The sequence below is a fragment of the Bos taurus genome, chromosome X (genome assembly GCF_002263795.3).
Source record: "Bos taurus isolate L1 Dominette 01449 registration number 42190680 breed Hereford chromosome X, ARS-UCD2.0, whole genome shotgun sequence".
NCBI lineage: Eukaryota > Metazoa > Chordata > Mammalia > Artiodactyla > Bovidae > Bos > Bos taurus.
This window is the reverse complement of record NC_037357.1, coordinates 88781413-88794373: the sequence shown is the minus strand read 5'-3', so window position 1 is coordinate 88794373 and position 12961 is coordinate 88781413.

Here is a 12961-nt window from a genome sequence, read left to right as displayed (position 1 = left end):
GCCTTTACTGTGTTGAGGTAGATTCCTTCTATGTCCATTTTTTAAAGAGGTTTAATCATAAATGGGTACTGAACTTTGTCAAAGGCTTTTTCTGCATCTCTTGAGATTATCGTATGGTTTTTATTTTTCAATTTGTTAATATGGTATATCATAGGGATTGATTTGCATATATTGAAGAATCCTTGCATTCCTGGAATAAACCCAACTTGAGCATGGTGTATGAGCTTTTTGATGTGTTGCTGAATTCTGTTTGCTAAAATTTTGTTGAGGATTTTTGCATCTATGTTCATCAGTGATATTGGCCTGAAGTTTTCTTTTTTGTGTGTTGTCTTTGTCTGGTTTTGGTATCAGGGTGATGGTGGCCTCATAGAATGAGTTTGGAAGTGTTCCCTCCTCTGCAATTTTTTGAAAGAGTTTTAAGCTTCCCCTGTAGCTCAGTTGGTAAAAAATCTGCCTGCAGTGCGGGAGACCCAGGTTCGATCCCTGGGTTGGGAAGATCCCCTGGAAAAGAAAATGGCAACCCACTCCAGTATCCTTGCCTGGGAAATCTCATAGACAGAGGAGCCTGGTGGGCTGCAGTTCATGGGGTCCCAAAGAGTTGGGCATGACTGAGCAACTAACACTTACTTAATTACTTACTTAGAAGGATAGGCATTCTCTAAATGTTTGATAGAATTTTCCTGTGAGGCCATCTGGTCCTGGGCTTTTGTTTTGGGGTAGATTTTTTATCACAGCTTCAATTTCAGTGCTTATAATTGGGTTGTTCATAATTTCTATTTCTTCCTGGTTCAGTCTTGGAAGATTGGACTTTTTTAAGAATCTGTCCATTTCTTCCAGGTTATTCATTTTATTGCCATATAGTTGTTCATAATAGTCTCTTGTAATCCTTTGTATTTCTGCATTGTATGTTGTAACCTCTCCTTTTTCATTTCTAATTTTGTTGATTTGATTCTTCTCTCTTTTTTTCTTGATGAGTCTGGCTAAAGGTTTGTCAATTTTATCTTCTCAAAGAACCAGCTTTTAGCTTTGTTAATCTTTACTATTGTTTCTTTCATTTCTTTTTCATTTATTTCTGCTCGGATCTTTATGATTTCTTTCCTTCTACTAATTTTGCAGGTTTTCTGTTCTTCTTTTTCAAATTGTTTTGGGTGTAAAGTTAGGCTGTCTATTCAATATTTTTCTTGTTTCTTGAGGTAGGATTGTATTGCTATAAACTTCCCTCTTAGAACTGCTTTTGCTGCATCCCATAGATTTTGAGTTGTCATGTTTTCATTGTCATTTGTTTCTAGGAAATTTTTTATTTCCCTTTTGGTTTCTTCAGTTACCTGTTGGTTATTTAGAAACATGTTGTTTAATCTCCATGTGTTTGTATTTCTTACAGTTATTTTCTTGTAATTGATATCTAGTCTCATAGCGTTGTGGTCAGAGAAGATGCTTGATGTGATTTCAATTTTCTTAAATTTACTGAGGTTTCATTTGTGACCCAAGATGTGGTCTGTCCTGGAGAATGTTCCATGTGCACTTGAGAAGAAGGTATATTCTTCTGCATTTGGATGGAATGTCCTGATGATATCAATGAGATCCATCTCATCTAATGTATCATTTAAAACTTGTGTTTCCTTATTAATTTTCTGTTTTGATGTTCTGTCCATTGGTGTGAGTGGGGTGTTTAAGTCTTCTACTATTGTGTTCCTGTCAATTTCTCCTTTTATGTCTGTTAGTGTTTGTCTTATGTATTGAGATTCTCCTATGTTGGGTGCATAGATATTTATAATTGTTGTGTCTTCCTCTTGCATTGATCCCTTGATCATTATGCAATGTCCTTCCTTATCTCTTGTAACCTTCTTTATTTTAAGGTCTATTTTGTCTGATATGAGGACTGCTACTCCAGGTTTGTTTGCTTCCCATTTGCGTGGAATATATTTTTCCTTTCTCTTACTTTCAGCCTATATGTGTCTTGAGGTCTAAAGTGGGTTTCTTGTAGGCAGCATATATATGGGTCTTCTTTTTGTATCCATGCAGCCAGTCTGTGTCTTTTGGTTGGAGCGTTTAATCTATTACATTTAAAGTAATTATTTATATATATGTTCATATTGCCATTTTCTTAATTGTTTGTGGTTGATTTTGTAGATCTTTTTTCTTCTGTTGTATTTCTTGACTAAGTCGCTTTAACATTTGTTGTAGAGCTGGTTTGGTGGTACTGAATTCTCTTAACTTTTGCTTGTCTGAAAAGCTTTTTATTTCTCCATAAATTTTGAATGAGATCCTTGCCAGGCACAGTAATCTTGATTGTAGATTTTTCCCTTTCAGTACTTTAAATATATCCTGCCATTCCCTTCTGGCCTGCAGAGTTTCTGCTGAAAGATCAGCTGTAAGCGTGTGGGGTTTCCCTTGTATGTTACCTGTTGCTTCTCCCTTGCTGCTTTTAATATTCTTTCTTTGTGTTTAGTCTTTGTTAGTTTGATTAGTATGTGTCTTGCCATGTTCTCCTTGGCTTTATCCTATGTGGGACTCTTTGTGCCTCTTGTATTTGATTGACTATTTCCTTTTCCATGTTGGGGAAATTTTTAACTATAATCTCTTCAAAAATTTTCTCATACCCTTTCTTTTTCTCTTCTTCTTCTGGGACCCCTATTATTTGAATATTGGTGCATTTGATATTGTCCCAGGGGTCTCTGAGACTATGCTCAGTTCTTTTCATTATTTTTACTTTATTCTCCTCTTCAGAAGTTATTTCCACCATTTTATCTTCCAGCTCACTGATTTGTTCTTCTGCTTCAGATATTCTGCTATTGATTCCTGCTACAGTTTTTTGTTTGTTTGTTTGTTTTAATTTCAGTAGTTGTGTTGTTTGTCTCTGCATGTTTATTCTTTAATTCTTCTAGGTCTTTGTTAATTGATTCTTTCATTTTCTCCATTTTGCTTTCAAGGTTTTTGATCACCTTTGCTATCATTATTCTGAATTCTTTTTCAGGTAGTTTGCCTATTTCCTCTTCATTTTTTGGACTTCTGTGTTTCTAGTTTGTTCCTTCATTTGTGTAGTATTTCTCTGCCTTTTCATTATTTTTTTTAACTTATTGTGTTTGAGGTCTCCTTTTTCCAGGCTTCAAGGTTGAATTCTTTCTTCTTTTTGGTTTCTCCCTCTAAGGTTGGTCCAGTGGTTTGTGTAAGCTTCTTATAGGGTGAGATGTGCTGAGTTTTTGTTTGTTTGTTTGTTTTTCTTCTGATAGGCAAGGCTGAGTGAGGTGGTAATCCTGTCTGCTGATGATTTGGTTTGTATTTTTGTTTCGTTTTATGTTTAGATGAGGCATCCTGCACAGGGTGCTATTGGTGGTTGGATAATGCCAGGTTTTGTATTCCAGTGGCTTCCTTTGTGTGAGTTCTCACTATTTGATACCCCCTAGCATTAGTTCTCTGGTAGTCAAGGGTCTTGGAGCCATTGCTCCCACTCCAAAGGCTCAGGGCTTGATCTTGCATTTTGCAGGAGTCTATATATTCTTTTCTGCTGGACAGGTACTCCTGTCCACTCTCAGCTGGTGTTCTGCATGTACTTCTGTGTCTGAAGGTGTATTCCTGATGTATCCATGGAGAGAGAGATATTCCATGTCCACGTACTCCTCCGCCATCTTGCTCCTCTCCTTTCCTAATTTTTAACCAGTTCATTGTTCCATGTCTGGTTCTAACTGTTACTTCTTGACCTGCATACATATTTCTCAGGAGTCAGGTAAGGAGGTCTGGTATTCCTATCTCTTTAAGAATTGTCCATAGTTTGTTGTAATCCACAAAGTCAAAGGCTTTAACATAGTCAGTGAAGCAGAAATAGATGTTTTTCTGGAATTCTCTTGCATTTTCTATGATCCAGCAGATGTTGGCAATTTGATATATGGTTCCTCTGCCTTTTCTAAATCCAGTTTGAACATCTAGAAGTTCTTGGTTCAAGTACTGTTGAAGCCTAGCTTGGAGAATTTTGAGCATTACTTTGCTAGCATGAGAAATTAGTTCAATTGTGTGATAGTTTGAACATTCTTTAGCATTGCCTTTCTTTGGGATTAGAATGAAAACTGACTTTTTCCAGTCCTGTGGCCACTGCTGAGTTTTCCAAATTTGCTAGCATATTGAGGGTAGCACTCTAACAGCATCATCTTTTAGGATTTGAAATAGCTCAGCTGTAATTCCATCACCTCTACTAGCTTTGTTTGTAGTGATGCTTCCAAAGGCCCACTTGACTTTGCATTCCAGGATGTTGGGCTCTAGGTGAGTGATCACATCTTTGTGATCTGGATCATTAAGATCTTTTTTTATATAGTTCTTCTGTGTATTCTTGCCACCTCTTCTTAATATCTTCTGCTTCTGTTAGGTCCATACCATTTCTGTCCTTTCTTGTACCCATCTTTGCATGAAAGGTTCCCTTGGCCTCTCTAATTTTCTCGAAGAGATCTCTAGTCTTTCCCATTCTATTGTTTTCCTCTATTTCTTTGCATTGATCCCTTAGAAAGGCTTTGTTATCTCTCCTTGCTATTCTTTGGAACTCTGCATTGTGATGGATATAGCTTTCCATTTTTCCTTTGCATTTCACTTCTCTTCTTTCCTCAGCTATTTGTAAGACCCCCTCAGACAACCATTTTGCCTTTTTGCATGTTTTTTCTTGGGAATGGTTTTGATCACAGCCTCTGGACAATGTTATGAACCTCTGTCCATAGATCTAAGTCCATAGTTCTTCATGCACTCGACCAGATGTAATCCCTTGAATCTATTTGTCACTTCCACTGTATAATCATAAGGGATTTGATTTACATCATACCTGAATGGTCTAGTGGTTTTCCCTACTTTCAACGTAAGTCTGAATTTTGCAATAAGGAGTTCATGATCTAAGCCACAGTCAGTTCCCAGTCTTGTTTTTGCTGCCTGTATAGAGCTTCTCCATCTTCGGCTGAAAAAAATATAATCCGTCTGATCATGTCCATGTGTAGAGTCATCTCTTGTGTTATGTTGGTGGAAGAGGGCATTTGCTATGACCAGCACATTTTCTTGGTAAAATTCTATTAGCCTGCTTCATTTTTTACACCATGGCCAAACTTGCCTGTTACTGCAGGTTTCTCTTGACTTCCTACTTTTGCATTCCAGTCCCCTATGATGAAAAGTACATCATTTATTTGGTGTTAGTTCTAGAAGGTCTTGTAGGTCTTCATAGAACCATTCAACTTAAGCTTTTTCGGAATTAGTGTTTGGGGCATAGACTTGGATTACTGTGGTGTTGAATGGTTTGCCTTGGAAGTGAACTGAGATCATTCTGTCATTTTCGAGATTGCACTCAAGTACTGCATTTGGGGCTCTTTTTGACTATGAGGTTTACTCCAAACCATGCTGTGTAGGGCCACCTAAGACATATGGGTCATGGTGGAGAGTTCTGACAAAATGTGGTTCACTGGAGAAGAGAATGGCAAACCACTTCAGTATTCTTGCATTGAGAACCCCATGAACAGTATGAAAAAGCAAAAAGAAGAAGTTTGGCCTTAGAGTACAAAATGAAGGAAGGCAAATGCTCACAGAGTTTTGTCAAGAAGACACACTAGTCATAGCAAATACCCTTCTCAAACAACACAAGACATGACTCTACATGTGGACATCACCAGATAGTCAACACTGAAATCAGATTGATTATATTATTTGCAGTCAAAGATGGAGAAGCTCTATACAGTCAGAAAAAAAAGACCTAGAGCTGATGGTGATTCATCAGTTCCTTATTTCAAAATTCAGGCTTAAATTGAAGAAAGTAGGGGAAACCACTGGGATATTCAGGTATGACCTAAGTCAAATCCATTATGATAATACAGTGGAAGTGATTAATAGATTCAGGGGATTAGATCTGATAGAGTGCCTGAAAAACTGTGGATGGAGGTTCGTAACATTGTTCTTGAGGCAGTGACAAAAACCTTCCCAAAGAAAAAGGAATGCAAGAAGGCAAAGTGGTTATTTGAGGAGGATTTACAAAGCTGAGGAAAGAAGAGAAGTGAAAGGAAAGGGAGAAAGGGAAAGATTTATACAACTGAATGTGGAGTTCCAGAGAATACTGAGGAGAGATAAGAAGGTCTTTAATGAACAATACAAAGAAGTAGAGGAAAACAATAGAATGGAAAAGACTAGAAATCCTTCAAGAAAATTGGAGATACCAAGGGAACATTTCACGCAAGTATGGGCATGATAAAGGACAGAAATGGTAAGGAACTATTAGAAGCAGAAGAGATGAAGAAGAGGTGGAAAGAATACACAAAAGATCTATAAAAGAAAGGTCTTAATGACCCAGATAACCACGATGGTGTAGTCACTCAGATAGAGCCAGACATCCTGGAATGTAAAGTCAAGTGGGCCTTAGCAAACATTACTATGGACAAAGCTAGCAGAGGTGAAGGCACTTCCAGCTGAGCTATTTCAAATCCTAAAAGGTGATGCTGTTAAAGTGTTGCATTCAGTATGTCAACAAATTTGGAAATGTCAGCAGTGGCCACAGGACTGGAAAAGGTCAGTTTTCATTCCAAACTCAAGGAAGGGCAATGCCAAAGAATGTTCAAACTACCATACAATTGCACTCATTTCACATGCTAGCAACATTATGCTCAAAATCCTTCAAGCTAGGCTTCAACAGTATGTAAACCAAGAATTTCCAGAAGTACAAGCTGGATTTTGAAGAGGCAGAGGAACCAGAGATCAAATTGCCAACATTAATGGAATCATGGAGAAAGCAAGGGAGTTCCTGAAAAAAATCTACTTCTGCATCATTGACTATGGTAAAGCCTTTGACTGTGTGGATCACAATAAACTGTGGACAGTTCTTAGAGAGATGGGAATATCAGACCATCTTACCTATCTCCTGAGAAACCTGTATGTGGCTCAAAAAAGCAACAGAACATGGAACTATGGACTGGTTCAAAATTGGAAAAGGAGTATAACAAGCCTTTATATCATCACCCTGCTCATTTAACTTATATGCAGAGTATGTCATGTGAAATGCCAGGCTGGATGAATCACAGGCTTGAATCAAGATTGCCAGGAGAAATATCAACAACCTCAGATATGCAGATCATACCAGTCTAATGGCAGAAAGCAAAGAGAACTAAAGAGCCTCTTGATGAGGTTGAAAGAGGAGAGTGAGTAAGCTGGCTTGAAACTCAACATTCAAATAAGATCATGGCATCTTGGTCCCATCAATTCATGGCAAATAGAAGGGGGAAAATGTGAAAGCAATGACTGATTTTATTTTCTTGGGCTCAAAAATCACTGCAGATGATAAGTGCAGCCATGAAAATAAAGATGGTTGCTCCTCAGAAGAAAAGCTATGACAAACCTAGACAGCATATTAAAAAGCAGAGATATTACTTGTTAACAAAGCTCTATACAGTCAAAGCTATGGTTTTTCCAGTAGTCATATATAGATGTGAAAGTTGGAACATAATGAAGGCTGAGCACCGAAGAGTTGATGTTTTCAAATTGTGGTGCTGGAGAAGACTCTTGAGAGTCTCTTGGATAGCAAGGAGATCAAACAAGTCAGTCCTAAAGGAAATCAACCCTGAATGAATTTGGAAGGACTGATGCTGAAACTGAAGCTTCAAAGTTTTGGTCACCTGATGTGAAGAGCTGACTCATTGGAAAAAACCCTGATGTTGGGAAAGATTGAAGGCAAAAGGAGAAGTGGGCAGCAGAGGATGAGATGGTTAGATAGCATCGCCAACTCAAAGGACATGAATTTGAGCAATCTCCAGGACATAGTGGAGGACAGAAGAGCATAGCATTCTGCAATCCATGGGGTTGGACATGAGTTAGCAACTGGAGAACAACAGCAACAGAAATTCTCCACCAACAAGTATGAGAGCTAATATATAGATTCAGTAAATTGCAGGGTACAGGATTAATATACAGAAATCTGTTCCTTTTATATACAGAAATAATGAACCATCAGAAAGAGAAAACAAGAAAACAATCTTACTTAAGATCACATCAGAAAGGGTAAAATACCTAGGGATAAATTTTACTATGGAGGTGAAATACCTATATTCTGAAAACTACTTTGATGAAGACATTTAACCATAAAGCTCCTAGAAGAAAACATATGCAGAACACTATTTGACATAAATTTTAGCGATATTTTCTGGATCAATCTCCTAAGGCAAAAAAAAAAAAAAAGCAAAAATAGACAAATGGAATCTAATCAGACTTAGCATAGCACAAGAAACCATTGAGAAAATGAAAAGACAACCCATGGAATGGAAGAATATATTTTGCCAATGATATGACCAATAGGGGGTTAATGCCCAAAATATATAACCAGCTCATAAAAATATTAAAATACCAAAATGTCAAAAAAGCCAAAAGTGAAATTGAAAGTGAAAGTTGCTCAGTCGTGACCGACTCTTTGTGATCCCATGGACTGTAGCCCATCAGGTTCCTTTCTCCATGGAATCCTCCAGGCAAGAATACTGGAGTGGGTAGCCATTCCCTTCTCCAGGGGATCTTCCCAACCCAGGGGAAAAAACCAAACAATGTTATTAAAAGATGGCAAAAGACCTAAATAGGCATTTTGCAAAGAAAGCATACAAATGACCAATAGGCACATGGAAAAATACTCAACATCGCTAGTTATCAGAAAAATGCAAATCAATACCACAGTAAAATAATCACACCTGTCAAAATGGCTATCATCAAAAAGAACACAAATAATAAATGTTGATGAGGATGTGGAGAAAAGGGAAACTTACTACACTGTCGGAATGTAAATTGGTTTAGCCACTGTAGAAAACAGTATGGAGTTTTCCTCAAGAAACTAAAAATAGAACTACAATATGACCCAGCAATTCCACTTCTGGGTATATATCAGAAGAAAAACAAAAACACTAATTTAAAAATACATGCACTCCATGTATGTACAATGTTCATAGCAGAAGTATTCCCAATAGCCAGGACATGGAAGCAACCTGAATGTCTATCAGCAGGTGAATGGATAAAGAAGAGTTTATACACACACACACACACACGCACACACACACACACACACACACACAATGGGCTATTACTCAGCCATATAAAAAGAATGGAATTCTACTATTTCCAAAAATATGGACGGACTTAGTAGCAGCAGCAGCAGAGAGTATTGCACTTGGTATAATAAGTCAAAGAAAGACAAATAGCCTGTTATCACTTATGTGTGAAATCTAGAAAATAAAGCAAATGTATATAATAAAACAGAAGCAGAGTCTCAGATATAGAGAACAAAGAAGTGGTTACCACTGGGGAAAGGGCAAGAGGAAGGGGCAATATAAGGGTGGCAGATTTAGAGATACAAACCTCTATGTATAAAATAAATAAGCGACAAGGGTCTATTGTATGGCACAGGGAAATATAACCATTATTTTGTAAAAACTTTAATGGAATATAATATATAAAATTATTGTATACCTGAAACTAAAATAGTATTGTAAATCAGGTATGCTTCAATTAAAAAAAAGAAAAAGAAAAGCTGGTATAAATCCCCGGGGAGAGGCCTTGGGCCAAAAAAAAAAGAATAAGGGAGTATAACATCCAGCTCCAACTTGGGAAATGGTTTTAGAAGTGTTTAGTATCGTGCATCGAACCTGGACTGGCGACTCGTTTCATACATGATATTATACATGTTTCAATGCCATTCTCCCAAATCTCCCCACCCTCTCCCTCTCCCACAGAGTCCATAAGACTGATCTATACATCAGTGTCTCTTTTGCTGTCTCGTACACAGGGTTATTGTTACCATCTTTCTAAATTCCATATATATGCGTTAGTATACTGTATTGGTGTTTTTCTTTCTGGCTTACTTCACTCTGTATAATAGGTTCTAGTTTCATCCATCTCATTAGAACTGATTCAAATGTATTCTTTTTAATGGCTGAGTAATACTCCATTGTGTATATGTACCACAGCTTATCCATTCATCTGCTGATGGGCATCTAGGTTGATTCCATGTCCTGGCTATTATAAACAGTGCTGCGATGAACATTGGGATACACGTGTCTCTTTCCCTTCTGGTTTCCTCAGTGTATATGCCCAGCAGTGGGATTGCTGGATCATAAGGCAGTTCTATTTCCAGTTTTTTAAGGAATCTCCACACTGTTCTCCATAGTGGCTGTACTAGTTTGCATTCCCACCAACAGTGTAAGAGGGTTCCCTTTTCTCCACACCCTCTCCAGCATTTATTGCTTGTAGACTTTTGGATTGCAGCCATTCTGACTGGCGTGAAATGGTACCTCATAGTGGTTTTGATTTGCATTTCTCCGATAATGAGTGATGTTGAGCATCTTTTCAAGTGTTTGTTAGCCATCTGTATGTCTTCTTTGGAGAAATGTCTATTTAGTTCTTTGGCCTATTTTTTGATTGAGTCATTTATTTTTCTGGAGTTGAGCTGTAGGAGTTGCTTGTATATTTTTGAGATTAGTTGTTTGTCAGTTGCTTCATTTGCTATTATTTTCTCCCATTCTGAAGGCTACCTTTTAACCTTGCTAATAGTTTCCTTTGATGTGCAGAAGCTTTTAAGTTTAATTAGGTCCCATTTGTTTATTTTTGCTTTTATTTCCAATATTCTGGGAGGTGGGTCATAGAGGATCCTATGGGGAGGGAGGAGGGAGGAGGGTTCAGGATGGGGAACACAGGTATACCTGTGGCGGATTCGTTTCTATATTTGGCAAAACTAATACAATATTGTAAAGTTTAAAAATAAAATAAAATTTAAAAAAAAAAGTGTTTAGGAACTTTGTTGAGAATTTCACTGAATTGTCAGAAACAGATGTCAATCTTTCAGACTATCCACTCATCAGATACTGAAACATGCCACCCAATTTCAGATGGCCTTTCTTCTTCATTTTAAAAACATATTTATTTATTTGTTTTATTTGGCTGTGTTGGGTCTTAGTTGAGGTGCATGCGCTTAGCAGTTGCAGTGAATGTCTAGTTGCCCCATAGCATATGGGAGCTTAGTTCCCCCACCAGAGATTGAACATGTGTCCTCTGCATTGAAAGGCAGACTCTTAACCACTGGACCACCAGGGAAGTCCTGGCCTTTCTTCTTTAGTAGGAGAATATATGCTGTATGAGAAAAACCTGTAGTTTCACTCATTCATATCTATATTCACTGAATGAATATTTATTAACTATATGCTAAGTTAGTTCTCAGTGTGGAGGACACAGATGAGAACAATACTTGTAGTGTCCCTGTACTCATGGAATTTACAGTCAAGTAGGGGAGATAGATAGTATGTAGACAACCTCAAAAGATAAATATTTCAAATTGTAATGGAGTGCTATGAGAAAAATTATGGACCCCCAGGAAACATAATTCAGGGAGAGGGAAAGGTGTGATTTGTTGTTGTTGTTCAGTTGCTAAGTTGCGTCTGACTCTTTGTGACCTCATGGACTGCAGCATACGAAGTTTCCCTGTCCTTCATTATCTTCCAGAATCTGCTCAAATTCATGTCCATTCAGTCGGTAATCCCATCCAACCATCTCATTCTCTGCTGCCCCCTTTTCTTCCTGCCCTCAATCTTCCCCAGCATCAGGGTCTTTTCCAATAAGTCAGCTCTTCACATCAGGTGGCCAAAGTATTGGAGCTTTAGCTTTAGCATCAGTCCTTCCAATGAGTATTCAGGGTTGATTTCCTTTAGGACTGACTGGTTTGATTTCCTTGCTGTCCAAGGGACCCTCAAGAATCTTCTCCAGCACCACAGTTCAAAAGCATCATTTCTTCAACACTCAGCCTTCCTTATGGCCCAACACTCACATCTGTACATGACTACTGGAAAAACTGTAGCTTTGACTATACGGACATTTGTTGGCAAAGTGATGTCTCTGCTTTTTAACAGGCTGTCTAGGTTTGTTATAGCTTTCCTTCTGAGGAGCAAGCATTTTTTAATTTCATGGCTTCAGTCACCATCCACAGTGATTTTGGAGCCCAAGGAAATAAAGTCTCTCACTATTTCCATTGTTTCCCCTTCTATTTGCCATGAAGTAATGGGACAGGATGCCATGATTTCAGTTTTTTGAATGTTGAGTTTTAAGCTAGCTTTTTCACTCTTTTCTTTCACCCTCATCAGAGGTTCTTCAGTTCCTCTTCACTTTCTGCCATTAGGGTGGTGTTATCTGCATATCTGAGGTTGTTTTGTTATTTCTCCTAGCAATCTTGATTCCAGCTTGTGAGTCATCCAGCCCAGCATTCCATATGATGTACTCTGCATATAAGTTAAATAAGCAGGGTGTCAATATACAGCCTTGATATACTCCTTTCCCAATTTTGAACCAGTTTGTTGTTCCATATCCAGTTCTAACTGTTGCTTCTTGACCCACATGCAGGTTTCTCAGGAGACAGGTGAGGTGGTTTTGTACTCTCATCTCTTTAAGAATATCCAGTTTTTTAAGACCCACACAGTCAAAGGCTTTAGCATAGTCATTGAAGCAGAAGTAGATGTGATGTGTGTGATGGAAGAGCCAATTTAGTCAGATGGGTTCAGGAATATTTATGCAAGGAAATGACATTCAAGTTGAGACATAAAGCTTAAGTAGGAATTCATCAATGGCACCCCACTCCAGTACTCTTGCCTGGAAAATCCCATGGATGGAGGAGCCTGGAAGGCTGCAGTCCATGGGGTTGCTAAGGGTCAGACACGACTGAGCAACTTCACTTTCACTTTTCACTTTCATGCATTGGAGAAGGAAACAGCAACCCACTCCAGTGTTCTTGCCTGGAGAATCCCAGGGACAGCGGAGCCTGTTGGGCTGCTGTCTATGGTGTTGCACAGAGTCAGACACGACTAAAGTGACTTAGCAGCAGCAGCAGCAGGAGTTCATCAGGTAAAAATTCATGGAAAGGATGTTCCAGGAAAGAGGTTTCATAAATATAAAGAGTTTGAGGCAAAAACAAAATAAAACCCACCCAGGTGTCCTGGAAGAA